At 43.0% G+C, this 8,361-nt stretch overlaps 1 pseudogene; it reads left to right on the top strand.

The window, feature by feature from the left end:
- Positions 1-6,111: 6,111 nt before the first annotated feature.
- Positions 6,112-6,251, top strand: LOC115032707 (annotated as a pseudogene).
- The last annotated feature ends 2,110 nt before the right edge of the window (positions 6,252-8,361 follow it).

Here is an 8,361-nt window from a genome sequence, read left to right as displayed (position 1 = left end):
GGTGCTGTTCTGACCGGAAGAGACTTGTGGCCCTACTCAGGCCGGATTTCTGCCTCCCCAACCGAAGCAGTCTCAGGTCCCGAGTGATTGGACTAGAGCAGAAGCTGTGTTCCACTCACCAGAAGTCTCAAAATCCTGTTGCGGGGGTCGTGGGTAGCTGGTGGGTGTCAGCCGACCCTGCGCTCTAGCTACCCTGGTGCTGGTCCAGCCGGAAAAGCAACATCAATGCTCTTAACTAAATGATTTTATACTGCCTGAATGTATCCCACAAACTGTATTCCAAAACAGAGTTCAGGAATGTAATAAATTACAGCTTCTTAATATTTGCATATGTCATTACACTCAACTCAAGTGAGCATTTTGATTTATGATTCAAGTTAAAAATGTATTTGCATACTAAGACTTCACATGCCTGAAGATGTCTTGGGTCTTGGTTATCTAGCTAATTTACTACTCGTTCTGTCTACCTCTGCTTTCTGTATCCTCATAGCAGGCTTTGAAAATCGCAATGGCTTTACAGGGAAGAGTGTGCCAGTTGAGCATCTCAGAAACTGTCAACGTTCTTTGTACTGTGACCTTCTATATGGAGTTGGCAAATCTCTGAATGCAGCCTGGGGTGCCTGAAGGGACATGAATTTTGGCCTTCATGGCACATTTTCCTTTTGAAAGGCATTAGACTGGATTGGGGAAACTTTTTATGGAATAAAACTGTGCGTTTGCTGTTCTGACCCCTGCTGACAGCAGAGCCACATTAAGTTGCTCCATTCAGCTTGCTAATGCAGGGGAGGTATCATAGCAACATTACTCAGTTCCCAGGGACAAGGGTAGCAATTGGGCAGTATAGATTTATTAGAGAGAGAAAGCATAAAAGCTGTAGAACACACCACTCAATTCTTGTCTCATAATTCTTGTAAATTTTCAGTCATTATGTCTTTCTGCTCATAAATTTGGTTTTAACAGAAGAGGCCAAGAACAAGTGCCTGCCTGTCTCTTATCACCGTGAAAGGCCATTTCCTCTGTCCACATGTGAATAAGGGCAAGTCAGCTCTGTTCTCATAAAGTGAGTTGTTTTTTTTTTCCCAAAGAGTACACATGGAGGGCCCCATGGCTACAGCTGCATATGTAGTAGCAGAGGATGGCCTTGTCAGTCATCAATGGGAGGAGAGGTCCTTGGTCCTGTGAAGGTTCTATGCCCCAGTGTAGGGGAATGCCAGGACAGGGAAGCGGGAGTGGATGGATTGGGGAGCAAGGGGAGGGGGAGAGGAGAGGGGGTTTTAGGAGGAGAAACCAGGAAAGTGGATAATATTTGAAATGTAAATTAAAAAAATATCTAAATAAATAAATAAAAATTAAAAAACAACAACAACAAAAATAAAATAAAATTATCTTACAGAAATTTCGATTTAAATAAACAACTTTTTTCTTTCTGTTTTGCTCAAAAAAAAAAAAAGTGTTTTTTTCTCCTATTCCTTTCTCCTAGCATTATGGATATTTTCCAGAACATTTCTAAGATGGCCTTTGCTCTTACACTTAATGAAAACTACAGTGCTGGGCAGTTGAGTATTTTCCGAGGCATCAAATAAATATTTCCAAGAAGGTGGGTTATTCCACAGAAGTCCACAGACAGGCATTTGAAGTTACGGGCATGTGGCAGTGGCTGCAGCTTGGATATCATTCCTATTGATAAGTGACACCATCCTGTGAAAAGAGAATTTTGGTGGTTGAGGGTGACACCCTTGTCTACACTCTTCTATGAGGAACTCTTCTCAGACCTATTTCTACCATATTGAAATGATGGCCAGATCTAAGAGTCTTGTACTGACTGTTGTTGAGACTATTGGAGAGTCTATGGCTGCATTTCAAGCTGTGTCTACAGCCTTTGGTACAGGTATCTACAACGTATGTCTTTTCTCTTTATTATATTTTTGTAATAATCACCTGCCAGCCCAGACTTTATTATCCCCCTTCCATCTTATTTCCACTGTTTTTAAGGGATAAGTCTTTTTCCTTTCCCATTCTCTTCTAGACAAGAAGTCTTTCTCTTCTATTAACCACATCCTAACATCTTTCTTGTCCTCCAGTTCAGTTATTGCTTCCATTGAGCAAAGATCCTCCACATTACATTTCTTTAACCTTGCTTCCTAATGTTAATCTTTACTTACTTGGTTATTCAAATGAGATCCATCCTTTAAAATTAAGCCCAGGCAGCTAATTCATGCCTAATTTCTCACACTCACAGTGATTGCTACGAGAGGCATAACACAGCTACACTTTCATTTGATTTTATCTACTTTATAATACCACAGAATGTTAAAGGGTAATCTTCAAGACAAGTAGTCTGTCCAGAAAAAAATTAGAATACAAGGGGAAATCATTAGTACCGAAGAAGATGAGACAAGCAAGTAATATTAATAATTGCAGTGGATTAGGTAGATTAAATTCATTAGTTAAAAGACAGGGATCATTGAATTGCAAAGTTTAGACTGTTTTCAAAGGTTTTAGATAGAAAGATAATAAAACACTTAAAAATTAGATTGCATAGAAGAATCGGTATCACACAAATAAAGCTCAAAGGGAAAGCCTTTATAAGTAACAATTGATAGGCGTTTTGTCTCCCTCAGTGATGCAGATAGAGGCCAGATTAAAAGTAGATAAAGGCGGGTTTATTAGGAGGCTGCTCTCAGGTGAGTTCACCAATCTCACAGGTGGAGGTCAGTGAAGTTACACATCCAGGCTAAAGCAAAGCAATTAATGGGTCTAGGCCAGGAGCAATGATGTGTCAGCTAGGAGCTGTGATTGTATTCATACATGGTCAAAACCTGAGCCCCTGGTGGGCACTTTTGAGTGGGCTGCCAGAAACAAGATAAGGACATGTTAGTCCAGAGTTTTCTCCTAGTTGTCAGGAGAGCTTTCTCAAAGCTGACAGGTTAGGGGAAGGAGAGCAGATGGGGTTTCCCAACTTGTGCAGGGGATGAACAGAGGTTCCAGCCTAAAATCCTGACCTCTTTGGGTACCAGGACACAGATGCAGATCCTGTTACTTCCTAATAAGGAGGCATGGAGTGGGAGAGTCGGGAGTCAGTGGGGTTCATGCTCAGTGGAGGTGTGGGTGCAGACACATTGGGGTGACCGTTACTCGAGAATTCTCATGAATCCATTACTGGGAGAAAAGAAGAAAGCAAAGTGTTAGGAGAAAAAAAATAGATTAATACCATGGATCCTATGAACCGGGCTAGCCATGTGAAGAGTGGAGGCTGTCAAAAAGAGTGGAATGGAGATGTGTCCTGGTTGTATTGGTAGAGTTCCTCAGACAATTTGTGGAGTGACTCTTATCTACGTTTGCACCAGGTCAGGCTCGTTGCTATAGTAACTGCACTTTTCCCCCAGATACATGCAGGTGTCATCCTTATCAGTGCTGAGGAGGTCAAGGGCCCTCTGGTTCTATAGGGCCATTGAAGCTCATAGGAATCTTTTGAAGTTTACCAAAAAAGAGATAAACTTTATATATGTTAGTATTACCATCTTGACCTTTGATGTCTCAGAGTACTGAGAGGGACAATCTAAAGCATTTTTTTCACTCCTTTCCTATTCTGTAAATCACTTTCCTGTCATCATTTAAGTTTTTCACATCCTCTAGCCTTTCCAATTTGTATCTACCAACCTCAAAACCTCTTCCTGGACCTTTAAACATTCTCTTAGTTCCTCAAACTTGTGTCTAGATCCTCAAGCGTTTTCTTTTTCCTATCCAACCATTTACCATAAGACGTAGGTGGTGGACCATTGGGAGTCGTCATTGTAAAGTGAGTTCTCCTGGATGAAGGAACCGTGAAAAGTTCCTTCTTTTACTAATCTGGTCTGCAAACCCCTCAGAGACCTGAGAAGGATATATTTTACCTGAGTAAGCAGGAAGTATAATCCAATTAAAATTACAAAGATTTACCTATTACCTAGATGGCCACCCCCACAGGGTTCCTGTGATGTCAAAGGTTCCACAGGCAGAGGCAGTCTTTGGCCATTAGGCCCAGATGATGAAGAAACTTTTTCTCTGGAGGAAGAACATGGAAGAGATCGCCTTGTCTTAAACAGTGCTAGGCTCTGGCAGCAGGCGAAGCATTGGAGCTGTTTTTTTTGTTTGTTTGTTTGTTTTGTTTTGTTTTGTTTTGTTTTCCAGTGGTTATTTTACCACAATCCAGGTGCAGTCCTTTGTCTTGTAGTTGTGTGCATATCTTCTTGGAGACCTTGGCGGGGGTTTTGGGGAAGCTCGCTGTTGGGATTTGGGTGTCTCTGTCTGTCATGGTAAGTTTAAACATCTTAAATGCTGTGTTTTCAGCAAGTCTCTGAAGTGTATGAGGACTGTCTATCTATGTCTATCTATCTAGAGCATATCTAAACAGACAAATATTGCTTGATTTTAGCTAGTTTTTAAAGTTAATTTGCCCTCCTTCCCTGAATCCCACCTGTACAGAGAAAACTCCCCCACCTGCTTGTAGACAACTCTGGGCTAACATGTCAACAGCCCTCTTCTCTGCGTTTCTGCAGTCCATCCAAGAGGGAGCTGTTATCACAAGGTCATAAACTGTGTTGTAGCTTATGCAGTTATCAAGAGTGGAGAACTTAGCTTTAGGATGGGAGGGGGAGCACCGTGTTGCGCTGAAAGGAGGGGCTTTTTAGAGCCATGTCTGTGAGGAGGAGGTGTGACTGTCGGAGTGCTGCAGCTGGAATAGTTTGGGGATCCATGGCGATGGAGTGGGGGGAGGTTTGTGGGGATGGTCACAGTAGCCCCTTGATGGGCCTAAGGGGAAAAAGTCGCTGTGGCCCAGGCATAGGATTAAGGAAGCAGAAGTTCCTGGAGACACAGGAGTGAGTGACCAGTGCTTAAGGAGTGTTGAAGAGGCTGATGTGCCTGCCCAGTACGTGATCAACGAGGACTCCTGGCCAGCCCAGGCTGGACTGTGCAGAGTGTGTGGGGCTGCATGGGAGTGAGTGTGGCCTTGTCTGATAGGCGAGGGGGGGGATTACCAGAAGAAGTGGGGCTAGTGGAGCGTTGCCTGCGCTCAGGCAAACTGAAAGGCTTGCAAGAGCCATGCGGGCTGAAGAATTGGACTCTGGAATTTAGAATCAAATTCGCAGACAAGTGATATCACTGTACATACCTTAGGAGGGTTAGTTAGATTAGCAGCCTGGTTGGAAGAGGCCACTGGAGCTGAAACAGTGTGTGTGTGTTTCAGTGAAGAAGAGGCAGGGATAAACAGGGCCCAAAGTACAGGACTCAGGTTCGGGATCCGAGTCCTTGGAGCAAAAGGGATTTGCTGGCATGACCATCCTTGCCAGTAGGACATGAACCATAGAATATTATCTACTGAGAGAGGGATGAGACTTCCGTTCCCTAAAATCCTGGACAGTCTGGTGTTCAGACCACTTGCCCACATAGCAGCCAAGTTTTAAGATCATGAAGGATGTTAACATCAAGAGCGCTCTCTGGTGGCCATTTGCTAAAGCCAGGCCGTAGAACAAAGGCATTTGGGGTTTATAGTCTGAGACAGTCCCAATTTGGATAAATTTTATAGCAGGCACCCCAGGAGCCACTGAGAATCAGGTTTCGACTCTCGATGCTCATCTCCCAACCTTTTTCAGACACCTGAGTACTATGACTTAGAGCTTCACATGATAGCCTGAAGTCAAACAGTGAGGGATGGGGAAATCTTGTAAAGAGCATCTCCGAATCCAAAAGCACACTGTCTTTGTTCCAGAATGGACAAGCTTGCCCTGGCGCAGCCAAGGCTTGACAGAGGATCGCAGGTGTCCTATATCTGGTACCTCTTAGGCTGTGTCTTGGAAATGATTTACCCTGAGCCAAAAGTTGATCATATCAGATGAAGAGGGAGGTAGAGAGAGGAGTGGTCCCCAAGTGACCAGAGGTCTGGCCCACCGAATTGGAGGCTCAACCCTACTCCCCAGATTTTGGCACCAACGTGATAGGCTTTTGGTTTCCTTCAGTGTCACAGGTATAGGCCAGATTAGACCAGATGAAAAGTAGATAAAGGCAGACTTTTTAGGAGGCAGTTTTCAGCAGGGGTTCCAGCCTAACAACATTCATTGAAATGTGATGAAATGTGGTACCCTAGGCATTGCTGGTCTTGCTGCAGTGTCACGTGGACATCAGTTGGTAGCAGAGAGGAGAGAAGCTATTTCTAAGCTCAGTGGCTCAGTATTCTGACCTATGAACAACCGAAGGACCAATATCCTAACATTTCCTGAAAAAAAAAAAAAAAAACACCTTAGACTGAAAGGACCACTAGTGCGGTGCCAGAGAGGAAGCTAGTCTGAGACAACCACTGGTCTGGTGCTGGCGCTATGCTCCCAGAGCAAGATGGATACCAGAAAAACCTGACCTGGTATCACAGCCCCAGGCAGGAATGAGCCTGGTGACCCTCATACGGCGCTACTGAAGCAGGCCAGGAGCAGAGCAATCCCTAAACGAATGCCTTGGGGCCCAGACAGGGAGCTAGCCTGAGATGCCCACCAGTCCAATGTTGCATAGGCCTGAGGGATGGGGGAGAGGTAACAGTTATATTATATTTTATTATATTGTATTATATTATATTATATTTAAACTGTTTATCTTATCTCAATACAAGAAATAAGAAATAGCTTTGCATGGTTGACTGGTAATAGCCCTCTGTTTTGGAATATTTTAATGTATATTTACCAACTTTTCCTCTTTTCATGTTCATACAGAGATTTCTAAAGAATATTTTTTCATTAAAGTTGCCATTTGAGATTCAAAAGAGAGCCTCAATTCTAAACTCAGAAAATGATGTGTTTAATTACTGAAAGTTTGTATAGAAGAAATAGAAAAAATATAAAGTATTATTTTTCAAATTGTTGATAAATGATCATTTCCTCTATTTGAAACAAACTAAAAACATCACAAGAGACTCTAAATCATTATCGATCATCTAAAATTGAAATTCTTTTGCATTAAATTCTCCTGGCCTATCCAGAGACTGCTCCACCTGGGAATCCATCCCATACACAGTTACCAAACCCAGACACTATTGTGGATGCCAACAAGAGCTTGCTGACAGGAGCCTGATATAGTTGTCTCCTGAGAGGTTCTGCCAGTGCCTGACAAATACAGAAGTGGATGCTCACAGTCATCCATTGGACTGAGCACAGGGTCCCCAATGAAGGAGCTAGAGAAAGTAGCTGAAGGGGTTTGCAGCCCCATAGGAGAACAACAATATGAACCAACCACTACCCCCAGAGTTCACAGAGACTAAACCACCAATCAAAGAGAACATATGGAGGGACTCAAGGCTCCAACCACATATGTAGCAGAGGATGGCCTTGTCAGATATCAATCAGAGGAGAGGCCCTTGGACCTGTGAAGGCTTGATGCCCCAGTGTAGGGGAATGCCAGGACAGGGAAGCGGGAGTGGGTGGGTTAGTGAGCAGGAGGAGAGGGAGGGGATGGGGGGTTGAAGGGGAGATGAAGAAAGGGGATAACATTTGAAATGGAAATAAAGAAAATATCTAATAAAGCATTTTATCAAAGAAAAAAATTCAGGCTTTAAGGGATAAAAATATTGGGAAAATATTTGCAGCAGTCTATTAATATGTAAGAAGATATTGCAAGCAATAGAAGGACTGTGTACAAAGAATGTTTAAGGAGACCAATAAAATAAAGTGAGCCAAGAGATAATGCCAGGCAACCACTAAGTATTAAATAGTCACACTGCAAATGGAGAGATTGTGTTGGCTCTGCCTATTCCTAATTGCTTGTGACAGCAACAACAGCCAAGAGCTTCAGCCGTGAAGGCAGTGTGCTAATATGTACACTAGAAAAGATTTAAGAATGGAGCCAGTGCACTAATGCTTACAGTGGTAAAGATTTAACAATGGAGAGAGTGCATGAACACAGCAGTAAAGGTATAGCAATAGAGACAGTATGCTATTACCTATGGTGGTAAAACCTTAACAATGGAGACAGTGTACTAACCCCTACAACAGTAAAACCTTAACAACAGAGACAGTACACTAACCCCTACAGTAGAGCAGATTTAACAATGGACACAGTGCACTAACACCTGCCCAGCAATGGAGCTAACACACTAACACCTGCAAGGGTGCATATTTAGCCAGTGCATTAATACTTAAATAGTAAATATTTAGCCAGGGTGCAATATCTGCCACAGAAAAGGTTTATACAAAACTCAAATACTCACCAATATGGTGGCATCTTAATTTACTACACAGAGAGCTCGGTATGACAACAGATGCCTGTCATCTCATCATAATACTTGGGAGGATGAGACAAGAGCATCACAATTTCAAGGCCAGGTTGGGTTACCTAGTGAGA

Source organism: Mus caroli, chromosome 11 (genome assembly GCF_900094665.2).
Source record: "Mus caroli chromosome 11, CAROLI_EIJ_v1.1, whole genome shotgun sequence".
NCBI lineage: Eukaryota > Metazoa > Chordata > Mammalia > Rodentia > Muridae > Mus > Mus caroli.
This window is presented reverse-complemented; position numbering and strand designations above follow the sequence as displayed.